A 12,295-nucleotide genomic window follows, 5' to 3' on the forward strand; every position below is an offset into this window, starting at 1 on the left:
AGCACCCCAGCCAAGGATTTCTCCCGATTCGAACCGCATCTCCGGGCAGCCCAACGCCGGATCCGGCGGCCAGAGGCTACCGACGACCAGATCCGGCGGGGCAAAGTGCTGCGTGGGGGAAGGGGCCGCCTTCAGATCCAGCCGCGGGCGAGGGGAGCGCCGCACCCGCCGCGACCGGCGACAACTCCCGCCGTCCCTCGCCACCCTCGCGGCCAAGGGAACGGAGGGTCACCACCTGCGGCGCCGCTTGCAGGGAGACAGCGCCGCCTCGCCACCCGAGGCCGCCGCCTCGGCGTCCGGAGCCCTCCGGTCGGGAGCAGCAAATCCTCGCCGCCGCCGTCCTTGACGACCCCGCGGGCGGCGCCGAAGATCCCCTCGGGTAGCGGCGAGGGGGGAGGGGGGAGGCGGGAGGGGAGGTTCGGCGGCTAGGGTTCGGCGCCCCCCGAGTCGCCCCAAGCGGAGCGACGCGGGGGCCGGGGATCATGAAGAACAAATCTTAAGAGTCAGCTGGCCGGCATTGCTCCACGATTCCTCTAGTCGGACTTGTGGCCAGCCATGGAATCCGGTCACGTACAGGTCTGCGTCCTACTGTGCATGGCTATGCACTGAGCTCGACGCGGTGTGCGTACATGTCAGACCAAGTGATGGAAGTCTAGATTCGTTTGCATGTGGTGGGACCTACCTGGCTGCAACCAAAGTGAAGTCGCAGACGTGAAGCGCTATTGCAAATCGGCCATTATAGATGAACATGGCGTAATTAGTCAAGACTAATACTGCTGGATCTATCGAATTCACCATTAGGATGCACATGTGGCTAAGCTGTTCCAATTTTGTAGCGTGTAAAACAGATAAAACTCAAGTCCAAGTTTAGTGGTACTGGCTTTTAAACACAAACGGCAGCGTAACCATGCTGCATTTGCTAGTCAAAACGGACAGACGAATTAACATCAAACAAAACAAACTTGCTTAGTTCGTGGAGAGCTAATGGTGAACGAACATGCGTGTTCGCTGGCCGCCAGTGCTCCACGTCCGCCCTTGACCAGCTAGTGGTCTCCGCTGGCCAACGATCCTCCACGGCATGCACGCACAGGTCTACAGCTCGCACAGTAGTGCGTACATGTCACTTGTCAGGGGCACGTCTGAGTCTAGATGGCTTTGCATGTGCGTGGGGCCTCTCTAGTTCTACACGGGCGCTCTCCTCTGGCCATCAATCGACCACGACGTGTATGCACGGGTCGTACAAGTCTGCACGCGCATGGGGCATCAGTACTAAAAAAAGCCCAACACTGTGCGTACATGTCAGTTGAGCGTAAGAGCCCTAGGTGCTTTTGCATGTGGGTGGGCCAGAGCTGGTTGAATACAAGCTAAAAATAAATGGGATACAGGCGGTATACACTGACAGCAGGAATCCCAATGCTGACCAGACGGTAGGGATAGCGGCCTGCCTGTAGCGCGGCCACCAAACGCATTTTCGGCCTTAATATCCCTTAGTTTCCGCTAGGACCCCGCTGCCATGGGAGGGTAGGACAAAATATGTCATGCAAGTTCTTTTCCATGAGCATGTATGACTATATTCGGAATACATGCCTACATTACATTGATGAATTGGAGCTAGTTCTGTGTCACCCTATGTTATAGCTATTACATGAGGAATCGCATCCGACATAATTATATACGAGCTTTTCAATGAGCTAGTTCACTATGTCACCCTATGTCACGAGGAATACATGAGCTAGTTCACTATGTCACCCTATGTCACCCTATGTCACGAGGAATACATGAGCTAGTTCACTATGTCACCCTATGTTATCACTGATCCAATGCCTACGAGCTTTTCACATATTGTGCTTCGCTTATTTAATTTTCCGTTGCTACTGTTACAATTACTACAAAACTATTATCTTTACTTTTGCCACTGTTACCTTTATTATCATACTACTTTGCTGCAGATACTTAGTTATCCAGGTGTGGTTGAATTGACAACTCAACTGCTAATACTCAATAATATTCTTTGGCTCCCCTTGTGTCGAATCAATAAATTTGGGTTGAATACTTTACCGTCGAAAGCTGTTGCGATCCCCTACACTTGTGGGTTATCAGTTGACTAGAGGGGGGTTGAATATGCAACTACCAATTTTTAATTTTTCTTAATAAATTAGGTTTAGCAACAAGTAGGTGGTCTTGATGTCAAACTAGGTGAGTGATACGTCACCAACATATCTATAATTTTTTATTGTTCCATGCTATTATATTATCCATCTTGGATGTTTTATATGCATTTATATGCTATTTTATATGATTTTTGGGACTAACCTATTAACCTAGAGCCCAGTGCCAGTTTCTATTTTTTCCTTGTTTTTGAGTTTTGCAGAAAAGGAATATCAAACGGAGTTCAATTGACCTGAAAATTTATGGAGATTATTTTTGGACCAGAAGAAGCCCATGGAGCATCGGAGATGGACCAGAAGAGTCCCGAGGCCACCATGAGGGTGGAGGGTGCGCCCTACCCCCTGGGAGGGTGCCCCTATCTCGTGCTTGACTCGGAGACCCTTCTGACTTGTTCCCAACGCCAACACCTCTTATATATCCCAAACTTTCAGAACAGAACCTAAATCGGGAGTTCCGCCATCGCAAGCCTCTGTAGCCGCCAAAAACCAATCGGGACCCTGTTCCGACACCCTGCCAGGGGGGAACCATCACTGGTGGTCATCTTCATCATCCCGACGCTCTCCATGACAAGGACGGAGTAGTTCACCCTCGGGGCTGAGGGTATGTACCAATAGCTATGTGTTTGATCTCTCTCTCTCTCTCTCTCTCTCTCTCTCTCTCTCTCTCGTGTTCTCCATATGGCACATTCTTGATGTACCACGACTTTGCTACTATAGTTGGATCTTATGATGTTTCTCCCCCTCTACCTTCTTGTAATGGATTGAGTTTTCCCTTTGAAGTTATCTTATCAGACTGCATCTTTAAGGATTTGAGAACACTTGATGTATGTCTTGCGTGGGATACCCGTGGTGACGATGGGGTATTCTATTGATCCACTTGATGTATGTTTTGGTGATCAACTTGTGGGTTTCGTGACCTTGTGAACTTATGCATCGGGGTTGGAACACATTTTCGTCCTTATTCTCCGGTAGAAACTTTGGGGCACTCTTTGAAGTTCTTTGTGTTGGTTTGAATAGATGAGTCTGAGATTGTGTGATGCATATCGTATAATCAAACCCGCGGATACTTGTGGTGACATTGAAGTATCTAGGTGACATTAGGGTTTTGGTCGATGTGTGTCTTAAGGTGTTATTTTACTAAGAACTCTAAGGCTGTTTGTGACACTTATAGGAATAGCCCAATGGATTGATTGGAAAGAATAACTTTGAGGTGGTTTCGTACCCTACAATAATCTCTTTGTTTGTTTTCCGCTATTAGTGACTTTGGAGTGACTCTTTGTTACATGTTGAGGGATTGTTATATGATCTAATTATGTTATCATTGTTGAGAGAATTTGCACTAGTGAAAGTATGAACCTTAGGCCTTGTTTCGAAGCATTGCAATACCGTTTTCGCTCACTTTTGTTACTAGTTACCTTGCTGTTTTTATATTTTCAGATTACAAAAACCTATATCTACCATCCATATTGCACTTGTATCACCATCTCTTCGCCGAACTAGTGCACCTATACTATTTATTGGGTGTGTTGGGGACACAAGAGACTCTTTGTTATTTGGTTGTAGGGTTGTTTGAGAGAGACCATCCTCATCCTATGCCTCCCACGGATTGATAAACCTTAGGTCATCCACTTGAGAGAAATTTGCTACTGTCCTACAAAACTCTGCGCTTGGAGGCCCAACACGAGTCTACCAGGATAAAGTTGCATAGTAGACATCAGTGAGCAACCTAGATGATGCTAACAACCACAACAATAAGTGCAAACAAAGGATATAACACAATAATAGCTTTGCACCAAGTAAGAGATAACCACAAGTGTTGCCGGTGGAGACAAGGATGTTTTACCGAAGTTCCTTCCCTTTGAGGGGAAGTACATCTCCGTTGGAGCGGTGTGGAGGCACAATGCTCCCCAAGAAGTCACTAGAGCCACCGTATTCTCCTCATGCCCTCACACAATATGAGATGACATGATTCCACTAGTGGTGCCCTTGAAGGCGATGACCGAACCTTTACAAACAAGGTTGGGGTAATCTCCACAACTTGATTGGAGGCTCCCAACAACACCACGAAACTTCATCACAATGGAATGTGGCTCCAAGATGACCTCAACAGTCTAGGGTACTCAAACACCCAAGAGTAATAAGATCCGCAAGGGATTAGTGAGGGGAATCAAATTTCTCTTAGTGAAAGTGTAGATCGGGGCCTTTTCAACCAATCCCTAGAAGATCAACAAGTTTAATTGGCCAGGGAGAGAGATCGGGCAAGAATGAGTTTTGGAGCAACAATGGAGTTTGGGGGAGGAAGAGGTGAGTCTTCTTGAGGAAGAAGACCCCCTTTTATAGTGGGGAACAAATCCAACCGTTATGCTCTTCTCAGCCCGCACACAAGCGGTACTATCGCTTCCTACAGTATGCCAAGGAGAAAGACGAAACAGGGGAGAACAGAGCGTCGAGCGGTAGTAGCAGTGTTGGTAGGGGCGGTACTACCGCCTCTACTGTCGCTCCCACTTCCGCTCGTCCTGCAGGGTCTAACGATGATGCACGGTAGAGACCTAGAGGTACAACCGTAGAATCCGACACGAAAAGTCAAGACCACAGCAGTGAGCGGTACTACGGCGGAACTAGCAGCGGTACTACCACTGCCGCTCGCGATGCTACCGGTTGCAGCTCTCCACCACTTCTTCAGCAAAACAGATGGACTACTCCAAAGAAGCGGAAAGTGGCGATGGGTGCAATATGAGTGTGTACGTGATGATTCCACCCAAACCTTTTCGAAGCGGACCCCCTCTTGATAGTACGGTTTCCCCTACAACTCAAGTCCACCGAAAAAGAAATGCGAGAAAGAAAACCGTCTTCACCTTGAAACTCCGAGGGGCTCGAATCATCTTGTGCCATATGTTTGATAATCTGAAATGCTCAATGCACACGATCAGTCCGCGAATATATTGTCCTCAATCACCAAAATCACTTAGGGAGAAATATGCCCAAACAGTTATGCTTTTGACATAAAGCTATACAATGCGGTGACCTACTCCCATTTTGGTTGCTCGAATTGGGCAACACTATGCAAGGCGTATGGTTTTCAGGAGGGTATACATGTCACCTTTGATCTTGGTGATCCTGAAGATGACATCGACGAATATAATATCGACATTTGGGTCGATGTTGATACGCTTTCACTTCTATCTCTATGTGAGTTTCTCAAACATATTTAGTAAGTAATTTATATTGTTTATTTAAAAATAGTTGACAACTTATTTCCATTGACAACTTATTTTCATTCTTCAAAAATGTACGAAAAGTAGTAGACAAAACCTACTACACTGATGGCCCTGAACTAACTTACATCTTATCTCATTTATTATTGATGTGGAGACTTTCAATAAGAATTATAAATTCCTCCACATTATGATCAATACGTGCCACTAGTCCATGTGTTAAACTACGACAACATCCTTGGAGATGGCATGGTAAGATTTTTTACTATTATGACATCAGTGCATCTTTTGCATACATTCTTCTAATTAAAACTAAACTATGCTTACTACATTATTATCCATCAGTCACTAGCCAGTAGCCACCGTATACATGAAGCCAAGTTTTATTCTGAATTTATCTAGCCTCTTCTCCATGAGCTTGGTCTCAGGCAAGAAAAGGATGGCAGGAGGCCGAAAATTAGTTGGCGTGGACGAGCTAGCCTGCTCGCGTTATCTGTAGGCGTCGGTCCTCGTCGGGATATGAAACCCACGCCGTATTCCAGCTCGTAGACGGCAACTCATTTAATGAGTGACGCGGACGGGAAGAGACAATTTCTATGGTGGGGGTGACGGACGTTGAGGCGCTAGCGACGGCGGTTTTCATCCTGTAGCTAGACTGAATTCCCCTCGGGTTAACCTACCAACTCCATTAAACTCCCCATCTTTCATCGACGTCGGCTCAGTCTATAATAGTCCATCCCCGAATCGAAAGAACAAACCCTAGTTGCACACTGTTCCTCAATAGACCCCCAAATCGGAGCAAGGAACAGCACCTTGATTTGCCATCTTTTCTGCGGAATCAAGGTGCTGATCCGGCGACACTTCCAATCGTGTCTTGCCCGGACTGTGGCAGAAATGTAGTCGCCTACATTGCTCGTTGCGGGCAGAGCGCCAGCGAGCGATTCTACAAGTGCCGCAATCACAATGTAAGTGTCCAGTTTTTGAATAGATTTGTTCAACATCTCTTGTCTGAACCTTCTTCGCCGGTCAACGACAGCCGTCAGGTGGTGGATGCGATTTCTACAAGTGGCAGCAAGCGTACGTCAACCGCCTCGCGTCGCTTGGTCCAGCCGCACCCCCATTGGCGCAAATCGAGCAAGGATAAGAGCAAGGCGGGAGACGGCCAAGCTTTGCGAGTTCAAGATCTACAGGTGCCGCACGCACCACAGGGCAGCAGAACGGCATGCCGGAGCGCACCCAGTTCGTTTCTTCAGTCAGCGCCGCTGCAGGACACATGCTCGCCGCGCTTCCAGCTGCTGGGCGCCAGGGAACCATTGGCGTTGACGCTGCATCCATCAATCTGGTGGTCTCCGTGGCCAACCTTGTCACTGGGGTGGCAATCCTTGTTTTGGTTGTGGTCATGCACGTGCTTGGTTAGGCACCAGCTGCGAATAGAGCACCGCGTACCATTTGTACCTGCAAATCAAGTATTATGATGTTTGAATCATTGGTTAGCAGCCAAGTATGTAATGGTGCAGGCGCAGATAGGGTGTTGCTGATGGCGTACTTTTGTAATGTTCAAGTTTAAGCCGTGTGATGTAGTCTCGTTTGTGCTTCACTGACGGATCCCTTTCAAAGAGTCTGAAAATCGAACTAACAGGATTCCAACAGACAACACGTACTTCACTGACGGTTATTATTACAACAAGAGTCTTGCGGTTAAAGTTAACGGCCACAGACCCTCAACAACAAAGAACAAAAACACTGAATCTAATGAAGTCACCCACAAATTGCATTTGGCTCTAAGGTAGCATTTTGAACATGGAGTACAACCCTAGGCTTGCTGCAGGTGTTTTTCCTGTGACCACCGACGCCATAATTCGAGCATTTTGACGCTTTCCTTTCTTTTTGAGGGAGATCACCTCTTTGTGGACATGTGGTGCTCTTGTGCCCTGGTTCTCAACATATACTGGAGAAGCGAGTTCGTTTAATTACTTGTCCCGCATCCATTTCCAGCTTGTGCATTTGCTGTCAGTCTATACTTCTTGCTTTTTGCACCACGATCATCATATGAGGTTTATCCCTGTGAGTGATTGGTCGACCGGGCTTTCGCTTTTGTTCTGGAGCTTTTAGCCCCATGAAATTACCAATTGCACGTGCCACTTGCACCAACGGTGAGTCGTGTGTGGCATCACTTTCTCTATTGCTACTTCCAGCGCCTTGCATTGATCTGCAAATGCAATTCAACATTCATTTTATTGAACTAGTATACTGAAAAAGAGAGAACATCACAAAGAGTGTGCTAGCAAGAATGGTAAATCAATACACTAGTCATCTCACCGAAATCATGTGAGTAGCTGAGTGTGAATTATGAACCTGGATGAAATTTTAAATTTTGAACACATCATTTTTTGTTCACCTGTGAGCACGGTTTCTAGATGTTTGTCGCCCATCATGCGGGTAAATTCAGTGAACACCCATTGAAAAGTTTCCACTGTCCGATCTCTTACTAGCACACCACCAAAAATCATGATATGGAAGTGATTATTGACTCCCACAAGCAGCCCAAATGGCATATCATACAGGTTTGTGTACCACTCACGCCGCGTCATGTACCAAGGGATTTACTTTATACCTTCACTGAATGGCAGCATAGCAGACCTGTGTGTTCGAAACTAGAACACTCACATATCAACTCATTCCCTTCGTCAGCAAGTTCTACTTTGTAGACAATCCTGCACCAACAACAACAACAACAACAAAGCCTTTAGTCCCAAACTAGACAATCCTGCACCACTTCTCATATTTTTCTGGGTGGTATCGTCGCACCAAGTAGGTTTTCTGTCTAGTCACCTCCTCTACTCTGTATTGACCTGCTTCGTATATAATCTCACCAGATTTTTAGAACATGGCTTGTGTATAGACTCTGCTTGCACGCAGCTCTATTGGCGTGTTCATTTTCAGTACTGGGGCTACCTATTTGTGTGGAGAATGCATCAGTTACATAGCACACATCAGTCACTAAGAAAGATATGATATTTCGAGAACTTACTATTTTTGTGCGCCTCCTCTCATAGTTGTCACTTGCTTCCCTATCAAAAAGAAGTCGCATGTACTATCAAACAAAGAGATGCATGGGGCAGCTTGCTGGAACATAACCCTTGAGCATATGGTTGGCACTCTCGCTGCGCTGTGTGCTTGTCATTTTGGCACAAAATTTACCTTTGAAGTATGGTTCAGCCCATTTTGCTCTTGTTTCATAGATGTGAGTAACGTAAGGATGTTTTTCCAAACCATGTGATTCTGTCAGTTGCTTCCATGCAGTTTCGAATTCCTCCACCGTCAGCATGTGATGTATTATCTTGTGGAACTCTGACCTGAATTTGTTGCGCTTTGTGTAGGGTCAGTGTTAGGCGCCGGTGCGCCGGCCCAATTTTTTCGGCCGGTCACATGCTAGCCGTCGAATTAATCGCCCCCTAACCCTCAGATCTGGTCAACGCTTGTTCTATTCTCCGCCCAGGTCGCTTCCTTCGCTGGTGTGTTGCGTCCTCCAGTGAAAAGAGATGGTCGTCGTGGTCCGCCGTGGTCCACCAGGCCGCGCGTGAGGTCGCCGCCCATCCATGATAGCACGGTGCCGCCGGCCTGGCTCGTCGTCGTTGACCTGCACCGTTCCAGCAAAGAGCCCATCTCAACTAAAAAACAGACTTCAGTGGTCACTTGAAGCAAAATTAAAAACTGGTTCCAGCAAAAAAACATCCATTTCCAGCAAAACAATCTTAGCAACTACGAACTCCAGTAAAAGGTTTGAAGCAGAAATTCACTCTGAACCTAGACAAAAATAGCTCAGGTTCAAGCTAAAAACATGTTCAGCAACAACAGAACCCTGTAGCTTCCAAGAACGTTGTTGGTCATGTTAGAGGATCCACTTCCCTTGGTCAGATGAAGCAAAACAAAAACTTAGTTCCAGCAAAAACAAACTACAGTTCTAGCAAAAATGACACGAGCAACTAGAACTCCGGTAAAACATTTGAAGCAAATATTTACTCAGGTTCCAGCAAAAAAAACTCAGGTTGTAGCAAAATTCGTGTCAGCAAAGAAAACAACCTTGTAGCTCCCCAAAACGCTGTTGGTCAGATGAAGCAAAACCAAAAACCAGTTCCAGCAAAAAAAAACTACAGTTCCAGCAAAAACGACACGATTAACTAGAAACTCTGGTAAATGTTCGAAGCAAAAATTTACGCGGTTCCAGCAATAAAAATCTCCGCTTCCAGCAAAAAACTCGCATCACAAAGAGAAAAACCAACCTTGCAGCTCCCAAAAACGACGGTGGCAGCTCCGGCGTGCACAGATACAACTCCGTCGTCGAAGGGCACAGCTGATTGCAGCGCTGGTTGTGGCAGCACTAACCCCATCGCTGAGGAAGTAGGGTTGCACGGCCGCGCTGCGCAGCTTGCAGTACTCAAACGTCAGGCACCGCCGCGGCTGGTTCACCGGCGATGGAAAACAGAGCTGCGTGCCGCGCCGGCGACTGTGTAGCAAAAGAAAAGAAGGAGCACGGAAGTGTTTGGGGGCAGAAGAAAATGGGTGGAGGAGAGTGCACCGTGATTAGATAAGGTAACGTCAAGCAGTGTGTGGGTCCTAACGCTTTGCACTGCGCGAGCCAAGCGACCGGCGCAAAGTTCAGCCGGCGCGCCGACCCGAAGCGTTTTCCTTTGTGTAGTATGGTCCCAGAGATTCCTTTGCCTTCTTCAGCACGTGCCACTTGCACCAGAGGTGAGTGGTTTCTGGCATCACTTTCTCCATTACTATCTCCATGGACCTGCATTGATCTGCAAATACATGAAAGGAGAAGCGCTCTTAGGCAAGTAACTCAGTGAAAGGAGAGCAATATATCAAAAGAAGTGCAAGTCGAGTCTAATGAAGCAATTTTTAAGGCATAATCAGGTGAAGTGAAATGTAGGTAATTGAAGATATAAGCTATATGAAAATCTAACTACTAGATATAATGTCCCTTTTTACCTGTAAGCAAAGTTTGTGGATGTTTTCCGCCCATCATGCAGATGAATTCAGTGAATACCCACTAAAAAGTCTCGACTATCTCATCTCTTACTAGGACGCCACCAAATATCACGGTCTGGAAGTGGTTGTTGACTCCCACAAACAGGCCAAATGGCATGTCATAGAGGTCGGTATTGTATGTTGTCTCAAATGTTATTGCATCTCCAAAGAAGTGGTACTGGGCCCTGCTTGATCCAGTTGACCATAACAAATTATGTACGCGGCTATCCTCATCCGGCTGCACTCTGTAGAGACCAGTATCTTTTGCTCCCAACTCGACAAAAACATCCATTGTCTTCCCGCCATCATCGCCTGCTTGCTCGAGGCTGATCTTGCCACATAGCCCCCTCAACGCTCTTTTGGTGAATAACACATTGAACATTGAACCAAAGAAACTACCAATTATATTGTAAACCTTGCCAATGGTATTGTTATTTTCGCGGAGCTGCTTAACCACATCATGTGTGTATATATCGATATGTTTGTGTGACGGCTAGTACACCTTCTCGCCACACTTCTCCATTAACGAAGGGTTGTGTGATGGTATGAACTCACTTATGTACCATCCATTGTCCTTTGATCGGAGCAATCGTATGAGCGCGGGGCACCTGCACCGGCAAGTCCGAGTGTTGCTTTTCTTCGGAATCCCCTGCAAATGCCACAAAGAAACAACATTTTTTTTGGTTAGTTCAGACTCCCTTGATAGGCAGTAACTATATTTTTTTGTTGACACAACATCTGCCATTGCCACACAACAGTCAACTGAAAATCAGTGCTTACCGAGCAGCCACATACTATCTCTTGCATGCATTTTGTCCTTTCAACATTAAGCCTGTTCTTGCCATATCTTACCCCAAATCCAATCACTCAGGAATACAAATTGTAATAGTCATAAGCTTCTCCGAGTGAATCAAACGTGCTTCCTACTGCAGGCACTATTACCGTGTCAGTTTTCTTCTCAGCATATCTTCTCAACGTTTTTCAAGAGCACTCATTCTGCCGGCACACGGAGGGCGTTCTTCAGGACTTCAGGTGCATGCCCAACACGCAGTCTGCACAACGCAACATACATAATTCAGAAAAAATGGGCTAACTAGCTTAGATTCGGGAAAATACATCGTAACAACATTTAAATGTGCCTGTCTGCTTGTACATCGTAAAGACAAGCATAGATCGATATGATACAGGAGGAAAAAAAATTATCAGTCCAGTCGACTTTACAGGTTTACTGAGCCTATAAATGTGGTGTATACCTCTTGGTACAGCCCGGCGCCTGAAGATCGCTTTTGCCCGTCGACTGCTCTGAGTTGGGCGCCGAGAGACCACTCCATTGCATTCGCTCTACAAATCTAGTTCCAGTGTCACTGCCGCATCGCCCACATCACCGATACTGAATTCGGTAGCCGTGCATACGAAAGTTTGGTTGCCTCCGCCGGTCAGCAGTGATTCGCCGGCGGGCGAGATCTGGCAGAGGAAACCTACGGAAACGACGGGCGCGCACTAATAAGATGCAAGTCTGCTTACATCCGCCGGCGGCGAGAACAAAAAACGGCGGCAGCAAAAGATACCTGTCAACTGGATCCGATAGGAACTCCAAGCCCTCGCCTGTCGCCTCCGCCGTCGTCATAGCTATGCGTCCCTGCCGTTGTGCAGCGTCTCGAATGATAGTTTTTTTTTTTGCAGAAGCGTTGCCGCCGGAGTATGGAACCACAATGTCATAGCACGGCCATCCCCTTCTGTTTTTTTCCCGGAGGAAGACGCTTATCCAATAAGGTTACGCCATTTTTGCGCGGTGATTGATCTGACGACAGGGGTTATGTACCGTGGGTAACAAAAATGAGCAAGCGGCACATATGCAACTCGTACCATCCAGGG

At 46.9% G+C, this 12,295-nt stretch overlaps 1 long non-coding RNA gene across 1 annotated transcript; it reads right to left on the reverse strand.

Annotated features, from left to right (window-relative positions):
• Positions 1-7,004: 7,004 nt before the first annotated feature.
• Positions 7,005-12,095, reverse strand: LOC119345973. The gene is made up of 9 exons (XR_005167297.1): positions 11,989-12,095; positions 11,674-11,898; positions 11,201-11,472; positions 10,382-11,069; positions 9,667-10,191; positions 8,415-9,023; positions 8,257-8,338; positions 7,782-8,097; positions 7,005-7,592 (listed from the first exon to the last, which is right to left on the reverse strand). It is a non-coding gene; the product is annotated as an uncharacterized LOC119345973 (long non-coding RNA).
• Positions 12,096-12,295: the final 200 nt, after the last annotated feature.

Source organism: Triticum dicoccoides, chromosome 1B (genome assembly GCF_002162155.2).
Source record: "Triticum dicoccoides isolate Atlit2015 ecotype Zavitan chromosome 1B, WEW_v2.0, whole genome shotgun sequence".
Lineage (NCBI taxonomy): Eukaryota > Viridiplantae > Streptophyta > Magnoliopsida > Poales > Poaceae > Triticum > Triticum dicoccoides.